Here is a 20,615-nt window from a genome sequence, read left to right on the forward strand (position 1 = left end):
CACCTAAAATGTTCCAGCCTTTTCATCATTATTCAAAATTTCTATTCTTCTTGGGCCTCAAACCTTTCCCAGTCTTCCTCAGTTTCAGAAGATGACCCAGCCTCCTGATTATAGAAAAGATGAGGCTATCTGTTGTGAACATCACTGAATTTTTCTGCTTTTACCTTAAAATACCTCTTTATCTTTATCTGTGGTCTATTTCCTACTTCCCAAAATAGCCCTGTAAATTAATTCTAATCCCGACACTTTACATTTCTTTATCAACTTTATTAAAGCAGCTATCTTTCTCTTGATTTGCATTTCTCCATTTTCTTTATTCCTTTTTCTCTGGGAAAAGGAAACATGCTTTTGTTTTCTTTATTCTAGAAAAATTCAGGTAACCAAAGTAAAAACAAAATAATTTTCTTTCATCTCACTATTCTGATATTTTCCAAGTTAGCTTCTCTTTAGCCACCCAAACTCTCCTAAGAAACTATCAATCTTTGCTGATATCTGGTAAATTCCATAAAAGAAGAGGCCTTTACAATTTTTGTGCAGTATTTTTCAGCACCTAACACAGTAGCTAAAGAGGATAGGGGCTCAAAAATGAAATGAATTGTTTTTTTTCATTCCCCACTCTCTACCTGCATGTTAAATTTTTTCTTCAAACACTTGAAATTACTCTCACCAAGATAAACAAACATAATAGCTCCCCCCTCTTATTCAATCCATACCAACTTTTTAAATAACTCTCCTTTATCACATATCATATTCTACTCTTAATAGTGTTTATGCCACATCACTCCTTCAGAGTCTAAGCCTCTTGAGGTCAGGACAATTAACTTGTTCATTTCTTTAGTTTCCTCAAATCTTAGCTAAGGGTTTACAATTCAATAATTAGTATTATATTGACTTAGTATCTTTATGCGTGGAAGAATCCTCTAACATTGCTTGGGCCACATTAATATTATTTTTGCTAACATATTTTGTCTCTGAAATAGAAATGTGGAAATGTAAAAGGATAGCCTATTAAATCATTTTAATAATTGTAATAGGATAGCTTATAAATCATTTAAAACCATTGAAATTAGAATTTTAAAAACCTCTGTATTGAGTAACTTATGGTGTTAATACATGTGCTTCACATTTATGATCCCTTTATTTAGATAATTAGCCATATTCTGTACTCTGTAATAAATTCATTGTATTTATGCATGTACCCTGGGAGAAAGGTACCAAATAGAATATAAATATAAGTACATAATATAGAATATATTTATATAAATATAATTATATTTAATAATACTATTTCTATATAGATACATATTAAATAATATAAATAAAGAAATATAATATAACCCCTACGAGCTAACATCATCAGAAAAAGTGTATACATAAAATTAGAGTTAAATCTGAAGAGCCTGCTGAATGCACACATGGGTGCACACACACACAATCTAGTTGTAACTACTTGACCAAAGAATGGCCGTTAATTAAATGAATCCTACAGAAATGAAATCCTGTTCTGAGTTCTTTATGTATTTAGCAAGCCCATGTAAGAGAGGTAGAAAAGCCCAAGAAAATGTTTTAGGAACCTGAACAGAGACTGGAATTATTTTATACTATCATCCCCTCTGTCTTCTTTTTTGTCATTCAAAAATAAGTTCCCGTATTTTTGGCCTTGCTTCTCTTCTTCCTCTAGTTCCTGTGGATTAGCAGTCTGGGTAGTGTATATTTGCCCCAGATATGATATCCTTATAATCTACTGAGATACTGTTTCTAGTAATTTCCTTGGCTGCATGCATTAAAACCTAAGGATTAATTTTTTCCACAACATACCTTGCTCAGGCCTTTGGGGAATCTTATAGTGAGTGGAAAGGATCAAGCATCAGACTGATCATTTGGTAGCTTGTGGGACAAATATAGTTTAATTAACTTTTCTGTTTTCTAATTAGTTGTGATTTTATTTAAATGGAAATAATTTCTTTTAAAAATGGTGATTTAATTTGGTTTATTTCCCCAGTAAAAAGTCTTGAATGTGACCCATTTGGATCATTATTTATCACAGGGGCATTTGCAGGGTCTGAATAGTTCTCAAATCAATAACATTTAAAAAATCAGACTCAGTAACTATTCAGAAGAACCTGAGTTTCACATAAAAGCTTGTTGATAATCACTTCATTTGGGAGCTCTCTCCGTTTCCAACTTATTAACTTGAATAACTCTATGGTCTCTGCCTCTTCTGTAAATATTTGGCATATACATTAGGCCAATTCCCTGAATAGGATGTTTCAGATACACTAATTCAGAAGGACCCCAAATTCTATTGCATTCATTCCCTGGGCTCCATTTAGGTGTTGAGTTGGATATCCTTTTTTTGTTCCTACACTATTCTCTGTCCTGGGGGCTGATCCATTGAACTAGATCAATGGGCTCCACTCTTCCATGCTTCCAAGTGGCTTTGGCCATTCGGGGGGCCCCGCAGGAGATATTAGAAAAGGATAAGGAGATTAAGGTATTATTTCCCAGGCTTCTTTTCTGTGAGTTCACATGGCTGGATCACTTCACTAAATAGTTGTACATGAAGTATGTGGATATTCTCTACATGAGCAGTTTCCTTTCTTACTCCTTCTGGCCTAGAGGTAGTAACAACTCCTCTCTTACTAGGTCTGTACATATAGCTACATCTTTGTAAATAGTCCTTTGTAAATAGGCCTTCCTCAGTATCTTCATTTGAGTGTGTTACCATTTTCATATTGGGATCATGTTTGGTATAGTCATCTCTTTTTGAGATACTTCATTTACGGTCATACTGACCATACCTTTGCAAAATAATGGCTAGCAGTAATCAGCATCAACTTGAATGTTAGAGTTTAGGATAATAGGCATGGTCTACATGTCAATACAGAAACAGGCCCCAGGAAAATATGAGAAAATATTACATTTGCAACATTTCCTTTTTTCTCTTATGCATTTAAATTGGTCCCTAAAGCATTTCAAAGTATTGAATTATTAGAAAGTGGTACTATTAACCTGTGTTCTTTCCCTTTTTTCTGTGGATGTGCAGCGCTGTAGTTGAACTGAATCTACCATGATATCCAAACCAAATTTTCACTCCTTCAATTTTTACTTTTAGAAGGAGATAGATATTACCCAATGGATATGGCCAGTAGTTGATCTCTATAGAGACCTCTGTAGAGTCTTAGAGAAGGAAGGGCTCAGTTTAGTTTGGACAGCCATATCTATCCAAAAGGAAAATTGTTATATTAGTATTATTGGCTTTCAAGAAGTCGGAGTGATATTTCTAATGATTTGCTTAATCTTAGGCAATTTTTAAGAGTGTCTAAAACCAACAAAAATGGATCTATTCCATTTGAGGACTCAAATGAGCAATGTGCTTTCTTATTCAATTATATAAATTACTCTCTTTTTTTTTAAATGCAGAAAGCTTTATTCTTTACAATTGTTTCACAGCTTGTTAAAGGTCTGCAAGGTGGTTGGTTAAAAAGATGCCTTTTGACAAATGAGTTTATATGGCTATGAGTCTCCAAAAAAGAGTCAGGACGTCATCAGCGGGATAATGCTTACATATGCCTCAGCAGGGTCCCAGAGACAGCCAAACTAGATAGAACCAGTTACTGGTTCTCCTGAGGGCTACAGAGACCCACAAGTTCTACAGTCATGGCAGATGGCTCTGGTGTTCAGTGCCATGTCAGTTGGCCCTACTTTGAGGTTTGTGTTCCTGAATGTGATGGATTTGGACTCAGATATGACCTTTCTATACATGACTCTTCTGTTACTTTTGCTGGACCTGTGGTTGGCACTGGAGTTGGTGTATACTCAGGAGACCTGAATCTCTGGACTGCCAGAGCCCTGAGCCTCAGCAGACTTGCAACTTCTACCATCTGGTTTATTGGACTTACTCTGGCCAGCTAACAGGGAGGTAAAGAAGGTCAACCATCACACCAGGGAGCCAAGAGTGCCTACAACTGCAAGCAGGAGAATTACATCCATCATCCATGTGGAATCTAAGCTCCCTCTGTGCTCCAAAGGCTCCTAGTAGTGCTTAAGGGTAAACCTTTCAAAGAGATATGCCAGCCTGACCTCTAGGCTGGTCAGCCTGTGGAGGATGGTCAGGTTGTTTCCCATCTTCTTAATGGATTGAGCTTCCTCATCTAGGAAAAGATCTCCAGGAAGTTACAGAGATGAGGGTCCATGTTAGCAGAATCTAGGGCATGTAGATCCAAAATAACCTAGTTTAAATTCTTCTCCAAGTCCATGGTGGCTTCCATGGTGTCCAGGGTTTTACCCCACTCATTTTGGGACTATTTCATCAAGTCCTAGAAGAAGGCACAGACACTGCACTGGTGTTGCATCATCAGGAAACACTAGGCACCCTCATGCTTCCTCTTCACCAATTGGTGGAAGAAGTGATCCTTGCCCTGCAGGGCCATATATTCATTGCTGAAATAGAAACCCATAGAAAGGTAGGTATAGGAGGCCCACAGCTACAGGTTGAACAGGTGGTTGATGGAGACATCAACTTCAATGGAATAATTCTGCTGCACTGGAATCTCATGCTTGGTCAGCAATTGAGGAGCTAACCACTTAAAATGGTGTTAACTGGTACTGGAAGCAAACAATAGCCAAATAGATAAATGGTCTTAGAGGCTACAACTGGAGAGGAAGTGGTAGGATGGTGTGAGTTTGAAGGAGGGATAGTCCCAGGATCTGCTCTGTCCACACAATGTTGAAGGAAGAGTCAGATTTATGAGATTACTGGGACACTGTCCTATGAACATTTTTTAAAGTCTGTATTATTGAAAAGAGGCAGTTTTTGATATTAAGCTTAACACTGTAGAATGTTATATAACCAATCCAGCCCAAAATGTCTTCACAGTATTTGAGTATTTTAACTTAAGTTGTTGCTTTTAAATTATAAAATATATTATTGACCTATTATGAAAGTTAGGGAAATTGAGGGGAAAAAAGAGTTTATTACTCAAACCTAAAAACAATTACAATCGTAATATATTTACCTCAATTTTCCTATAAATTTAAACTTAGTGCACAATTATTTTCCAAAATCATACATAGTTTTATAATAAGTTTAGACATCTTTTTAAAAAGTATTTGCCACAGAGTAAATGCTTAATAAATGTTAACTATTATTATTTAATGTAGATACTTAAAATGCATTTTAACTATATAGATTGTTTCCATTATAATGATATTCTTTGATATGTAGTGTCTTAGTTCCTTCATTGCTAAAGCAAATACCATAAAATGAGTTTGATTAACCAATGGGAATTTGTTGGGTCATGGTTTTGAGGCTAGGAGAAGTCCAAATCAAGTCATCAAGGTGATGCTTTCTTCACAAAGAGAATTCTGGGGCTGTCTATCAGTGATCCTTGGTCACAAAGAAGCTTCTTAACCCTGTTCATCTTTCTAGAAAGTGATAGGACAGAGATTAGACATTAATGTCTAATGTCTTCTGTTACATAGTAATGCACATGGCAGCCTCCCCTGGCTTTTCCCTTCCTTCTGGTTCTGTTGACATTCAACTTCTTGCTTCCAGTGGCTTTCTCTTTGTCTGAATTTCATTCTTCTTATAAAGGACTCCAGTAATAGGATTAAGACCCATCTTGATTAAATTAGGTCACACCTTAACTCTAAATAACCTCAGAAAAAAAAAATGGGTTAACACCCGCAGAAATGGATTAAGTTTAAACACATTTTTCTTGTGTGAATAGCTCCACACTATCACCTATAGCAATTTCCAAATTGTGAATTATCAAATTTCATCATTTCTAACATGCATATATTTTTTTCAAAATTTCCTATTTCTGAAATTGAGGAACATCTTATAGTAGCATAAAAAACTTTAATTTTCAACCTGATTGTGTGTGTGTGATATACAAAAAAAATATATGATATCTTAATATTTTGATTTCTGAGATTAAATGACCAGATATTGAATTTTGTGTGTGTGTGGTGGAGGGTTCTGAAATAAGGAATTTACCTCATTCCTCACATGCTGTCTGGAAACCTTTTCTTTTTTAGCCATGAAACTTGTTACAAAAGATAAGTAATTTTGGATAATATAAAATGGAAAAAAAGTGATTAATTTCACCACTTGAGGTATAGGGCTTAATTTCACCACTTGAGGTATAAGGCTTTATAAAAAATAATTTTACTACATTTCCTTTTTAAATTTCTAAGCCATGTGGATCTCATATATATTATAGGTCTACTTACAAAGACACAAGTGTACATCGATTCCGTTGGAAAAAAGTATTAAAAGAAATGATTGGTTTTCCCTCCTCTGAGACATCTTCTTTTTAAGAATGAATACTTTGTGTTTTAATATACATACTTTTCATCCAAGTAATTTACCAGAAATCAAGTTCCGTGAGTAACACCAAAGGTGTTGAGACCAGCTCAACAAAGGAACGACTCCATCGGCAGGCACCGCAGAACTTAAGAAAGAGACACAAGAATTAGTAAAAGATGGAAACAGGGGACTCAGAGTCTCAAGGACTAAGGACCTCGACCCAAGCTTCCACATCATATTTATTGAATATTTCAGAAATAGGAGTATAGGTACTGTTTTAACTCCTGAGATAACACTTTGCCAGAGCAATCATGCCCACATTTTTCCCGTGGGGTGCAGGGCTCAAATGTTTCTTTCTGCAAACAATCACGGGCTGTTCAGGACAGTGTTCCATCTTGAAAGGACCTGATGTTCAAGGTCCATACCCTCATTTGTTTCTTGGAAACATTTTAACCTCTTGCCCATCATGGAAACTTTTTAGCCTCCGGCCTTTTCTCCAAACAAAGGGAACTATATAATATTTCCAAAGGATGTCTCTAAGTACTTCCCACTGACAGGCAAAAACACCATTTAGTTATAATAAAAGAAATTGCATTTTAATCAATATGCCCTTTGCTATTAATCCATTTTTGACTGCCTGAAAAGGCTTTAATAACATGTTAGGAGAATCATCCATCTAATGAGTAATTCCAAACAGAAAAGGACTGAAATCCTTTCATTTCCCATTCACCACATACAGAATGGACATATATTTTTCATGCTTGCTACTTTTGGAAACACCTAACTTTTCTCTGTGTACTCAAGACATCTTTCTCAGCAACTTAAAAAGTTAACCTGTAATTTTAATTGGTGACACAAATTTGATCAGCAGTCAATAAATAACATATTTTCTTACCTGTAGTAAGGCTATATAGTTAATGAAATCCCTGTATTTTAGATTTAAGCCAAAGTTTCCTTTCTCAAATTTATTTATTTTATTTAATAATATTATTTTATACAATACCAATGGACACTCATTTTAGAAATGTTAGAACCTGACAATCAGCCCTCCCCACCAAATATCCCTGCCATTAATACTTTGATTCATATTCATTCAGATAGTTTATCTGTTCACTTATCTCAAATTTTATTCAAAAATTTATTTTAAATATTTTTCTTTTTTAATAGATGTGTAACATTTGTTCAGGTTTGCAGAGCATTTTCCAGCAGAATTTTATCTTGATTTATTAAAATCTAGTGTTGAAAAGCAGATTATATGTAATTTTTTATTGTTATGAACAGTGCTGGATAAACATGCTTAGAGCTCTTTGCATGTATCTTTCACTATCTCAGTAGTATAAATTCCCCAAAATGAAAATATTAGAGTATGAGGCACACAAATTTGAGTTTTATCTCTCTATGAAATCTAGAAAGATTTTATCCATGAGTGTATGAGAGTGCTTCAATATTTGTTTAACCATTTACCAATGTAGCAGATGAAAATACTCTTCTCTATTCTTTTGATTTCTCTTTATCTTTAATGAGCATTAACACTGTGATACATTCATTGCCTTTTTTAAAAAGATTTATTTTTTATTTATTCCCTCCTCCCCCCTGCCCTGAGTTGTCTGCTATTTGTGTCCATTCACTGTGTGTTCTGTGACTGCTTCTATCCTTATCAGCAGTACCGGGAATCTGTGTTTCTTTTTGTTGCATCATTTTGTTGTGTCAGCTCTCTGTGTGTGCGGCACCATTCTTAGGCAGGTGCACTTTCTTTAGCACTGGGCGGCTCTCCTTATGGGGTGCACTCCTTGTGCGTGGGGCTCCCCTACGCAGGAACACCCCTGCATGGCATGGCACTCCTTGCGCGCAGCAGCACTGCACATGGGCCAGCACTGCACATGGGCCAGCTCCACACGGGTCAAGGAGGACCGGGATATGAACCTCAGACCTCCCATGTATTAGACGCACCCTAACCACTGGGCCAAGTCTGTTTCCCTCATTGCATATTTTTATTTCTCCTTTGGTTAATTGTTCATTTGTTTTTAGCCAGGTCATGTTTACTGAATGCAATGTCAGAGGAGAAAATATAATGTACAACATGGCAGTCAAAGGAAAGAACAAAAGAAGGCATTCTCCCCAGTGAACTTTGCTGCCTGCTGGAAAATAATCTCTTTCCCCAGAGACTTGTGATAAATTTGGCATTTGTACTGAATGCCAAAGCAAACATGCAATTTAGTGAAACTCCATTCTGACTGGTTCTTGGCATTTATGTTGATTAAGTAAAAACAACTTAGACTTTGACTTTCATTTTTTAACCACCTGTTAGCGGGTGGTATTAGCACTGTTAACAGTAAAGGTTAGGATCTTTTTATATTTAAGTAAGTGACCAAAGGAGATCAGAAACATTTATTGAACATCTACAATATTTTGAGGTGCAAACTAAGAATTTTACTAATGTTTTCTTCATTTTCTCAATAGATTGGGTAAATTTTATTTTAGGAGTCATTTTATCCATCTTTATATTCCCAGTGCCTAGAATAATGCCTGGCATGTAGTAGAAGTTCAAAAATTGTTTGTTTTGGGGGTAAAATGTACAATTATCTCCGGTTTACAAATAATAAAACCAAAGCTCAGAGATTGCCTAATTTTTGCTATGGTGCCTAGCTGCACCGTGGTAGTCCCAGGATTCAACATGTTTGTCTAAACCCAAACGATGCTGTAACATCTCATAGTTTCACTACACATAACATCTCTTCATGTAAGAACTGTTTTCTTGTTATATAATCTATCTGGCAGGATCAGCTAGATTATATCATGGAGCAAACAACACTACTGCTTCAGTGGCTTAAAACCATGAAGGGTTCTTTCTCATGCCATATAACAATTGCCAGTTAGCTGAGGGCTGCCTGCTGCATGATCCACTCTCCAGAACCAAGTCTGTGAGAGCACATAAACCCTGGAACTTTGGTTGCCAAGGCAAAGGAACACAGAGAGGACTGCTTCTTGCCCTGGCTTATTAAAGTTCCTGACAGAAGTGATACATGCCATATTTATTCATAGTTCCCAAGTTACCTAATTTCATGAGTGTTATGAAATTTTGTGGGCAGTAGCGGGCAGGAAAGTGGGCCTGATGTAATCACATACATCTTGCAAGTGTAAGAAATTGGTAGGAGAAGCAGAGTTAGGAGAGAAAAAATATGGTGCGGGAGAAAAAGCAAAATGAAAGTATTGGTTGAGCTCATTAATGATTATGATAGTCATCTGTCTGGTCACTAAATATGCAGATGGCTTTCGTTTCCTTGCCTCCTCTTTAGAAGAGACAGCCCAGAAGAGGCACCCAGTTGCCGTGTCCACCTGAGAGTCCTGAAATCTGAATGGGGCTCTGCAGTACCTTCATTAGGTCTGATCACGGCTTCTCTTGCTCTGAAAACCTATGAATCAACAGATAAATGACATGTCCTGTTATGATGGAACACTGGCAGGAATCAGTGGTTCTTGGGAACTGGAGATGAGCAGGATTTTCAAACCCACTTTCTGCCTAAGGATCGTTTACATTTCCAGGACTGAGGGTCTCTTTCTCAAAAACATACTTGGCACCTTATCTATTAGACTCCAGTCAGCTCCATGTGCTATTAGCCGCTCCAGCAGTTTTCTTTAAAGTCTATATCTCAGCTTTTTGCTACACTCATTTGTTTTCTTACCCCCATTACTATTTCTTTTTCTCTCTGGACCAAATGATGCACACTTAGGATCTATCAGCTTTCAGTGGTAAAGCTACTCCCTTTGTCTCTTCTTTTAGAACCCATGTATGTAATTGAAATGAATTATTAAGTAGCAGAACTCTTTCTCTGAAACATCTTATTCCTTTGAGGGTCTTTAACAATGAATGTGATGACCATACTCTTGTTTGGATCCTTACTACAACCATGAATTTTAATGGACTTTGCCCCTAAAGGTCTTTTGAGTTTTATATTTTACTCTGAAAATCCTTGAGGTCATGCACGGCCTTTATTCTCTTTAGCTACTAATTATAAGCCAGCTAATTATTTTCTTTGCCCATCTCTTTTTTTTTCCCTAATGTCTTTGCTAAACATGGACAACATAGAGAACTGACATCCTATATATTTTTTTCCTTAAAGATACAGATCCATTAGTTCTTTTGAAGGATTCCCAATTTATAAGAGAAACCAAAAGTTTCACCATTATATAACACAGTTACCATATTTCTCTTCTCCTGTAACGACTTTCTCACTTTTTGCATCCACTGAGCCAGTCAGTGGTTTTTGCCATGATTGCATTCTTCAACAGAAACTATCAATTTCTTTGTGAGTCTGGATAAACTTGCTGAGTAACAAACACTACCAACATATCAGGGGGTTACAATAAACAGATGGTTAATTCTGACTTATACTATATATCCATTGTGATCACCTCTCTTCCGTGTCATTCTAAATCAAGAATTCCAGACTGAAGGAGGTTTCATCTTCCTATGTCTGTGAATGAGGGAAGGAACAGGAACATGGAAAATTGTACATCGGCTCTTAAATTCTCCTTCCAGGCCAATAACATTTACATGGTCATGTTTTTTTCAAAGGGGTAAATAGGTAAGTAAAGCCTTACCATATGCCTGGATGAAGAACAAAAATATTGGGTGAAAGATACTAGTTGGCACATTTTACTACCACCTAACACTTTATTGTTGAGAAGAAAACTAGACTATAGTCTCTATAAGGGCAATCTCATCTTTCTCTTCCTGATCACTGTATCTCTGGCATTTAGCTAGCTTAGTACATAGAAACAAATAAGTGCTCAACAAATATTTGTTCAATAGATGCAATAATTTGCCTTAATTGTGACAGGAAGACACATGCCATTTCAGAGTTGAGTTCGCTTCACCCATAATTACCAACACAATCTCTGGTATGTCGTGGTCCTTTTATTGGTTTGTTAATTGATGACAAAAACTTTCATCTTTCTCTATTGCAAACATCTTCAAATGAATTGTAAATTTTGCCTGAACAACTGTACAGTAGTTATAAGCAGTGTTGAAGAAATCACATTCAATATCTGAAGAGGTGAGGAGAAAAACCAATTATTTCTGAATAATAAACACATTCTTAGTTGGAAGTGAAACACATTTTCAGTTAAAGAGTTCTTTTTGCCTCTGCTCCAAAAATCTGAACTTGTATGAAGTGGTATTGGTTAAGGAGGAAAGAAAGGGAAAGATGGAGAACAAAGACAGGAGAAGGAAACAGTAAAGAAAGATTATTATTGTTCTTAAGTGTTGTATCATGCATATCTACTCTTTTCCCCTAAACTAAGAATCAAATTGTTTTGCAATGTACAAAATTAATTTCCAAAGTATCTCTTAACAATGAGAATTCTTAAACTCTGAATTTGTTTTATCTAATGAGATGCGGTGCCATTTGTCTTTAGAAGGCATGAAGGAAATATTTTAAGTATATGTGTACAGAGTAATCAGAGTGGAGGTATTTCCAAAAATACAGTTCTAGATAATGAATATGTATGTAAAATATATAAACATAAATAAAATGTATTAAACTATACTGCCTCAGAATATTGGTACAAATTTCCAGGGATCTAGGTTGTGTAAGTTTCTATTTCTGCTGCAACAGATACCACAAATTTAGTGACTTACAACAGCATAGGTTGGTTATTTTACAATTCTGCAGATCAGAAGTCCAACACAGGTATCACTAGTCCAAAATCAGGGTGTCAACAGGGCTGCATTTCTATGTGGAAAATCTAAGGGAACACCCTCACTAATTCCAGTTGCTGGCAAAATTCAGTTCTTTGTGGTTATAGAACTGAGATCTCTGTTTACTTGCTGGTTGTCAGCTGAGGGTCATTCCCAGCTTCCAAAGTCCACCTGCCTTCCTTGGCTTCTTCCATCACAGCCAGAGATGGCAGGTCAAGTGCCTCTCATGTTTTGGAACTCTCTTCCTCCTTCTTTTGTTCTTCAGTAGTTTCTCTCTCTGACCACACATAACTCATTACTATTCTGCCTTCCTCTTCAGCTTTTAGGTATTATTTGATTAGATTAGGTCTACCTGGAGAATCCAGGCTACTCTCTTCATCTCAAGGACCTTAGCCTTAATCACATCTGCAAAGACCTTTGTGCTGTGTAAGACAACATATTCAGAGATTCTACCACAAAAATTGAAGTGTAATATCCATGTGTGGGCATCTCTGAGATAAATGAGGAATCAACAGTTTCCTGTTAGAAGTGAACATTAGATTAGCTCCTAATAAATTTGAATAAACCTAAATGTGTTTTACCCCATCAGCACAGGATATAATTACATGTCCTCCTAGCTACAAAAGCACAGTAAATTTATCAAGTTTAGTCCAGAACAATTTCTAGCAGAGGCTCCATAACCCAATGTGTAAAGGAGCATGCAACTAAGATGCTGTCCCATTAGTTAGGAGTGTGAAAGTGCTTTGCAGGCCCACAAATAGTTACAAATATAAGAAATTTTTATTTAATGTCTTAAGTATATTCTGATTCTGAATGTGTGGCCAGGTTTGCTGAATGTGTGCTACAAATATGAGTGCAAATATGAGTAAGTGGTTAAACTTGACCAAATTGGAGTTAATTAGAGAAGAGAAAAATCACAAAGTATTTGAAAGATGTCTTTATTTTGATAGGGAGCTAATAAAGAAATGATAGTTAGAAGGTTTTTGCATATAATATAGTTGGGGGTTAAAGTGGTCCCAGTCACTGCTTGCTTCAGGATGGCAATTTCTGTTCAACACAGAGAAGAATATTGCTTTAGTTTCCTAGGCTGCTTAGAGCAAATACCATGAAATGGTTCAACTTGAACAATGGGACTTTATAAGCTTACAGTTTCAAGACTGAGAAAAATGTCCAAATCAAGGCATCATCAAGGCAATACTTTCTTCCCAAAGACCAGCTGTGAGGGATCCTTGGCTCCCCTTCCATATGGCAGATAACAGTTGTCTACTGGTCACTCCCTTCTCTTTCTAGTTTCATTGATTTCAGCTTTTTGCTTCCATGGCTTTCCTGTCTTTCTGCTTGAATTTCATTCTCTTATAAAGGACTCCAGGATTAGGATTAAGACCCATCCTGAATGAGATGGACTGCACCTTAACTAAAATAGCCTCATCAAAAGGTGCTACTTATAGTGGGTCTATACGCACGGGAATGGATTAAATTTAAGAACATGTTCTTCTGGGGTACATACAGGTTCAATCTCCCACAACTATCTATCAATCTGAGCAGTCCAAAAATAAACAGGAGTGCATCATGAGACCATGACCTCCCTATCACTAGATGTTATCAAGCAGTGGCAGGTGAGTCCGAACTAGGGATCTTATGGATAGGTTTCCAGCACTGAATAGATAGTGTATATATATATATTTATTAGTGTGGTTATTTCCTTATCAAACTTGTAAATTCTTAGTTTGATATTATGTCAAGCTGTAAAATATTAAACCACAAGTTGTTTGATATGAACTAATTGTCATAATCAAAAAGTATTAAATGATACATTAAATCTGGGTACCTGTACTCTCCTATAAATTAATAAAAATAATTATTATTAAGATTGACTATACAACTTTCATTTGTTTCATGTGAATATGGGTTTTATGTGAAGCATCTTCCTGGCATTATGCTTGGATAATGCAGGTAACCCAAGCTTACAGATTTGTGGGGGAGGCAGACAGTAAAATAATGAACAAATGAACAAAAATCATGGATTACCTTATGTGGAAGATAAGCATATAGGAAAGATGTCAGGGTGACAAACTTAAATAAGGTAATCAGGTGAGAACTCTTGGAGAGGCTGATATTTAAACTGAGACCTGAGGTATTAAGCAAGGACCAACCCCTTTCATAACACTGTGAGTTATTAATCCTTTCAACAAATCTTTTAACTGAGTAGCATTGCTATTTTCATTTCATAGGGGGAAAAAAAAAAAAACAAACTAAGGCTTGAAAAAGATTTGAATGCCCAAATTAAAACTAGAGAGTGAAAAACCTTAGATTGGAAACTGAATCTGTAAGACTCCAGAACCTGAGAAGCTGGAATCCATGGTATTTAGTTTTTAGGTCCCTTTCATCCTGCATTTCTGTGACTGAAACTGACTAGTGTAACCTTAGATGAGCACGGGGACACAGGCATTTTCAACTCTAAGGCCTCCTGAACTATCTGAGAACTTCACAAATGCTAAACTTTAATGAAGTTATAATACTGCCATTTAGAAATATACCCTAAAGCAGGTGGAGCTAATTACATTTTTTATTTTGGACTTTTTTTTTTTTTGGTGGACACTCAGATATGGCAATCAGTTTCCCAGTTCTTTCCTGCCACTTTGATATCACTGACTCATTTTAGATACATTGATCTATTGAAGGTGGCATAGGCACCCAGGAGGAGTAAATGAGTTGCAGACAAAAGTTCCCTTTCTTGAGAGGGAACTCAAGTCTAAACTCAAAATTGGATTTAACTCGTCATTGAAAGTGGAGTGATTTATGGGGGAAACTGGATAAGGAATAGACCTGTATAGTAATCCCAGCTAGTGCTTCTATCTAACATTTGGTGAAGCTACTTCATTTCTCAGGAACCCAGTTTCCACATTGTGCTCAGTTTGTTGACAGCATTACTGACATATCTTTTAAAACCAGCCTCTTCTTCATGCTTAAAAAGTTAATGGAAACAGCAGATGTGAGTCTAGAGGCAAGAGTCCTGTGGAAAGGAATCCCTAGGGAGAGCGCCATTCCCAGAGAGGGCTCCTTATAGGTGGCATAATGTACCCAGTAGATCTCCAGCAAGTAAGAGAATCTATGAGGGTGATATAGACAGTTCTGAAAGGTTTCCTTGGTATAAATTCTCCTGAGAATAGAAAATCACAAAATTCTATTTCATTTCTCTGTTGATGTTTACTGACAATTCTTTAAATCTGTTTATGCCTTAATGTCAACATCATATATTTATTTGGCAAGCATCCCACTCTCTTTAAATGCAGAAAATACATGCACATATACCACATACAATGGCAATGTTATATGTATTTCAGTAACACATAAATCATTATAAAAATACACAAAAACTTAATTTACTTTAGGGAAATAAAGAACTGGGTCCCAATCTCAGTTCTCCTTAAACACAAACTCATTGGGAGTTATTGCTGGAGGATATAACTTTTCTAAGGGCTCCCGATCTTTTTCTAATCATACAAGATTAATGTGCTCTTCATGTATTCAACATATTGCTATCAAGTACTTTCTATGAGCTGGTCATTGCCCCAGGCATGAGAATTGAAAGCAGAGAAAAAATCTTGTTGCGATGCTCAATAAACAGAGTTTTGATTTGCAAAAGATATCAAGCCCATACTGCTTTGTAATGATATGAGGTACGTTTTGTATCCCTTTTTCCAAGATGAGAAAGGTGAGTCTCAAAGACATTAAATAACCTGACTCAAGTCGCATAGCTACTAAGATGTAGTAGTGGGTTGGGACTTGAGTCTGACTAATTCGAAAGCCTCAATCATTTTATTACTCCATGATGTCTTTTGTTTATAATATTATCAAATGGCACAGAATTTGTAAAGTAAGAACCCCGAAGTTGTTTTGTAAATAGAAATCACATATTAGAGGACATTGAGACCGTTTTTTCTTAAGAGAAAAATAATTCCTGCAAATGTGTTCAACTCTAAGTATATGCATGAACAAAATGTCCAGCATCTTTTTAAGGTGAGCATTAACAAGTCAAGGAGCTATGTGGAATTTTATCTTGATCTTGTCTTTATAGAGAGCACCTAAAAAACTCTCAGACACAAATGTATATTATTGCCATTACCTCAGCTATATTATGGAGAAAACAAAAAACAGATGATAGGATTAAAGCAATATCCTACAAACTTGAAATTTCAAATATCATAAAGAGATATATCAAGGTTGATATGTATTTTCTTGGTTTGAACTATTGTGCTCATCAATTCCCAGGCCCCTCTCTTTCTTTTTAATCTGGCAAATAGGAAGGTGCATTTTGAACTTGGCCAGAATAAAAATTTATGTAAATATATATTTAATGATGATAAACAGCAGCAGAGTATGTAGGTAAAGATAAAAAGGAGCTAAGATGTAAAAAAAAGGTTAAAAAATACATTTTGATCCTGTTTTTGATCCTCACAATTTGTTATGCAATAGAAAGGGGGATGGAGTACACAGTCATGCTGAACTAACATTCTCCAATTTGCCCACCCATGCAATCTATGTCTTTGAAAATACCCAAGATGTTCGTTAATTATAAGAGTTTTTAATTGAAAAAAAACTTAATGGACAGAAGCTGTGGCTTCTCAAAAATTAAGTAAAAATTTTATGCAGATGATTCTGCAAGGAAAAAAATCCCCTTTATTTTAAATACAGGTTACTATAACTATGTGATTCCTCCAAGCAAGCTGGCTAAAAATATTCTAGTTTATGAGAGCACTCTGGACAAATATTATTGGGGTAAATTCATTACCACTCCTGGAAAATATCTCAAAGCATGTTCTGAGGTGGATCAGTAGTTCAGTGATTGGAAAGGTATAAATTTTTCACTCTTTTCAATATCTGAAAAAAACTACATGAGATAGTTCAAGAAAATACTGGGAAATACTATCTTATAGTCAGTTTTCCTCTAAAAAATAGCTCAATTGTCTGCTGTATTGCCATAAATTAATCTAATATTGACTTGAAGCAAAAGTTTCATGACCCCGTTAAAAGCCACACTTGTAAATCCGTAAAAGTGAAACTCACCTCCAGTTTGCCCATGCCCTGATAAAATATCTCTAATAATAATGCTTATTTAAATGTTCTTTTTGAATCCCCTCAAAGGAGTATTTTGCTTTTTTAGGCCTCAAATGATATTAAGCCTCCACTTTCCTTGAATTACTTCTTGTGTGTTAGCGGCATTTCTATGAGCAGATTGTAAATTTCTTAAAGAATAGCTCTGAGTGTTTTTCGTCTATATAATTTTCTACTGGAATTCTTCCTGTTCCCTTTTCTCTTGGGTAAGGCATTTAATAAATTAAATGTTCAAAACCTATTTGCTGAATTGAATCACTTTACTCTTCTATCTCCTATAGTTCCCCAGAAAGTCCAGATCATATAAAAGAAGCACAATCATTTCCTTGAAACAGTGATGGGTATGTTCTAATCCTACAGAAAACTATGAAAGGATTAAAGGAAATGAGGGAGAGAAGAAAAAAGGAAAGAAGGGAAGAAGGGGATGAGGGAGGAGGAAAATAAAAAAGGAAGAAAATTCAATTAAAATAAGAGATTCCCAGTTGTCTGACTACCACATAGTCTGATCTTAAAGCACCTAGGTAAAGTTGAAAGAGGATGGTTTTTAGGGTCATAAAAATTTGCCTTGTCCTTCCTGCATTATGCACACACATATACATATATATATATATATTTTTTAGCCCCCCTTGCAGCTTACTTGCTGTCTGCTCTCTGTGTCCATTTGCTATGTGTTCTTCTGTGTGTCTGCATCTATTTTTATTTATCCCCCCCTCCTGAGTCTTGCTTGTTTTTGCTCTCTGTTTCCATTCGCTGCATGCACTTCTGTGTTTTTACTTGTCTCCCTTTTTGTTGTGTCGCCTTGCTGAATCGGCTCTCCATGGTGCTTGCCTGCCCATCGGCACTCCGCGGACCTTGTGGTCTGGCAGCTCTCCATGGCAATCAGGCAAACCTGCCTTCACAAGAAGGCCCCAGGATGTGAACCCAGGGCCTCCCATATGGTAGATAGGAGCCCAATTGATTGAGCCACAGCCACTTCCCCTCAATATATTTTTGAACTTGGGCAAGTTGTTAATATTTCTGGGTTTCAGTTGTTTCATTTTAAAATGCCATAGTAATCATATCTACCTTACAAAGTGATTCTGAAAATTAATAGGCTGCCAAATGTAAAGGCACTGAAAATAAAATGCCTGACAAAGCGGAAAGCCAACAGGTGTGAGTTCCCAGGTTTCCTCTTACACTGCTGCACTTTCATAATGTAATTGATCAAGAAAATATAGCATTTTTTGGAAAGAGGATATCTAGGGCTGGCCTATACACTTCAATAATAGAAAAAAAAGTATGCAATATATGAAGTTTCCTTGAACAACCCATGTTAAATGTATGGATTAATGCATTAGAAAATTTTCATTGTGTTAGCTCCTCAGTTGCTGCTTTTTGTTTTTGTTTTGTCTTTATTAATAGCCTTCTCCTTTCCACTATTTCCCATCCCTTTCTATGTATTCTGCATGATCATTACATGAAAAGTCAATTGTATGTCTACTCAAATATTGTCTATTGGAGTCTATACTAAGATAACTATTAATACAATAAGTTTAGTCAAAATAAGCTACAAACTGGTGGCTAAAATCACACTGTAAAATATAAAACAAATAGAATATTACATAAACAAGGATTGAGTTGAAAGTACATAGTGTACAGCAGACCCAGAGTAGATAAAATTTACTCATCTAAGCAGGCAAGAAAGCAAGGTGGTTATTTCCAACCTCCACTTCCAGTGCTTCAGTGAGGATGTTACAGGGATGTTCACGGTAAAGGTATATTACATAAGGAAACAGGCACTTACATATGTTATTTCATTTTGCATTAACTGTTAATCTGGTTATAATGTCAGGAACAAAATTACATTTATTCTGTCTGTTTCACCCTCTAGGTTATTCACTTCCTGAATGGCATGGGTAAATGCTCCTACAATACCCTGTACAGTGCTTTGCTAGGAGTTCGATAAATGTTTGTGGAATTGAATTACCACATTAACATGTAAATTGTCAGATTGCAGCATTTACAGCCTGTAAATCTTATTTTAAAATCTAGGTTTACACAAATTTGCATACTATTTAGAAAATGAATAAATTAGGCCCAAATCTGTGTCTAATTTATATGCACTTCCACAAACTCCCCATTTGAATAGTTTGAAGTGTTATCACTGGCCAAAAGCTTGGATAGGAAACCAAGGTGACCTTATTCATTTGGGGTTCCCTAATTTAGATTGCTCTGAAGTTTGTTTATTTAGCAATTAATGTATTTTTTTGTTTCTTTTTCCCCCAAATGAACTTTCTTTGGAGATTTTTATTCACTGTTAACCACTTCCCACTTTTGAGTCCTGTTGCTTTGTTCTAATTTTTTAGTTTCGCACACACATCCTGGATGCTTCTCCAAGTAAAACTGATTAGGCCTTGTGAGAAAATGGTGACAAATGACTGAAGCAGTTTAAGGATTTATCTCTTTGACAAGCAATTGTTTTATTGAATAGCTATTTTTCATTCAAGAAAGAAAACATGCTCTTCTCGGCTTGCGGCATTGCACTTACATGTAGATTTTCTTCTGAGAAGTTTTCAGCAGATGTAAATTTGTGATAGGAATTGCCCTCTTTATGTTCTGTTTAAAAAAGAACTAAACTAACTTCTCCACAATTTCCTACATCCTCCTTCCCATATTCTTACTCAGATTAGAACAGTCAACAAACCTGTTTATAAAGTCTCAGGGGAGAAACAGACAATGTCATGTTTATTAAGCTGTAATGCCTATTCAAAGTGAAAAAAAAACAAACACATATGTGTGTGTGTATGTGTGTGTGTGTGTATCTTACCTTGCTTTTTTTCATGCCATTACCTGATCAGGTAAAAACAATACCTGTGCTTCATATTTCTTAGTACTTCCTTCCAGGTTCTTCTGTTCACTCAGGTAATTTCCAATAAAAGATATTGAAATTATTTAACAAGATGAGATTTAGCAATACATATTTATCAGGTTTTCTCAAGAAAGAACGAAAAATAAGTGGTGGATGCTTCTTTCAAAATACATCCAACATCTGAATAATGTAGAGAAGCAGCATTGTTACTTAAGAATGTAAAAAAATTTAAGGAAAACTACTGCTCAATTTCCAATCTGTCAAGACATTTAATAATATATTTCTGTTGGGAATAAGGGAAGCAGAGGTCTCCAGATTTAAACAAAAACAAAAACAAACAAAAACAAAAAACCAAAACTTCTGGAGAGAGGAAAAATTGCATTTTAAAGGCTCTAAAGTTCTAAGGTGTTCAGTTGATGAAGTCTTTGTCGTCACTAAACTTCAGTCCTTGTTTCTATAATCAAAGTGCAGTTTTTACGCTCTGCAATTATCTTTAATTGTAAGGCTACACAACCCCTCATTAAGTTAAAAGGAAGATAGTAGCTATGCATAATTAAAGAATCAGTGAACTCCAGTAGCCTATTTGGATTTCTGAATGATTTTGACACCCTCTGGAACACTGATTGCCCTATTATATT

The 20,615-nt window shown here is 35.9% G+C and overlaps 1 protein-coding gene across 26 annotated transcripts in view; it reads left to right on the forward strand.

Annotated features, from left to right (window-relative positions):
* LRRC4C (leucine rich repeat containing 4C) overlaps positions 1-20,615 on the forward strand; it is a 1,388,209-nt gene that overhangs the window by 582,099 nt on the left and 785,495 nt on the right. The window lies entirely within an intron of this gene.

The sequence above is a fragment of the Dasypus novemcinctus genome, chromosome 10, assembly GCF_030445035.2.
Source record: "Dasypus novemcinctus isolate mDasNov1 chromosome 10, mDasNov1.1.hap2, whole genome shotgun sequence".
Classification (NCBI taxonomy): domain Eukaryota; kingdom Metazoa; phylum Chordata; class Mammalia; order Cingulata; family Dasypodidae; genus Dasypus; species Dasypus novemcinctus.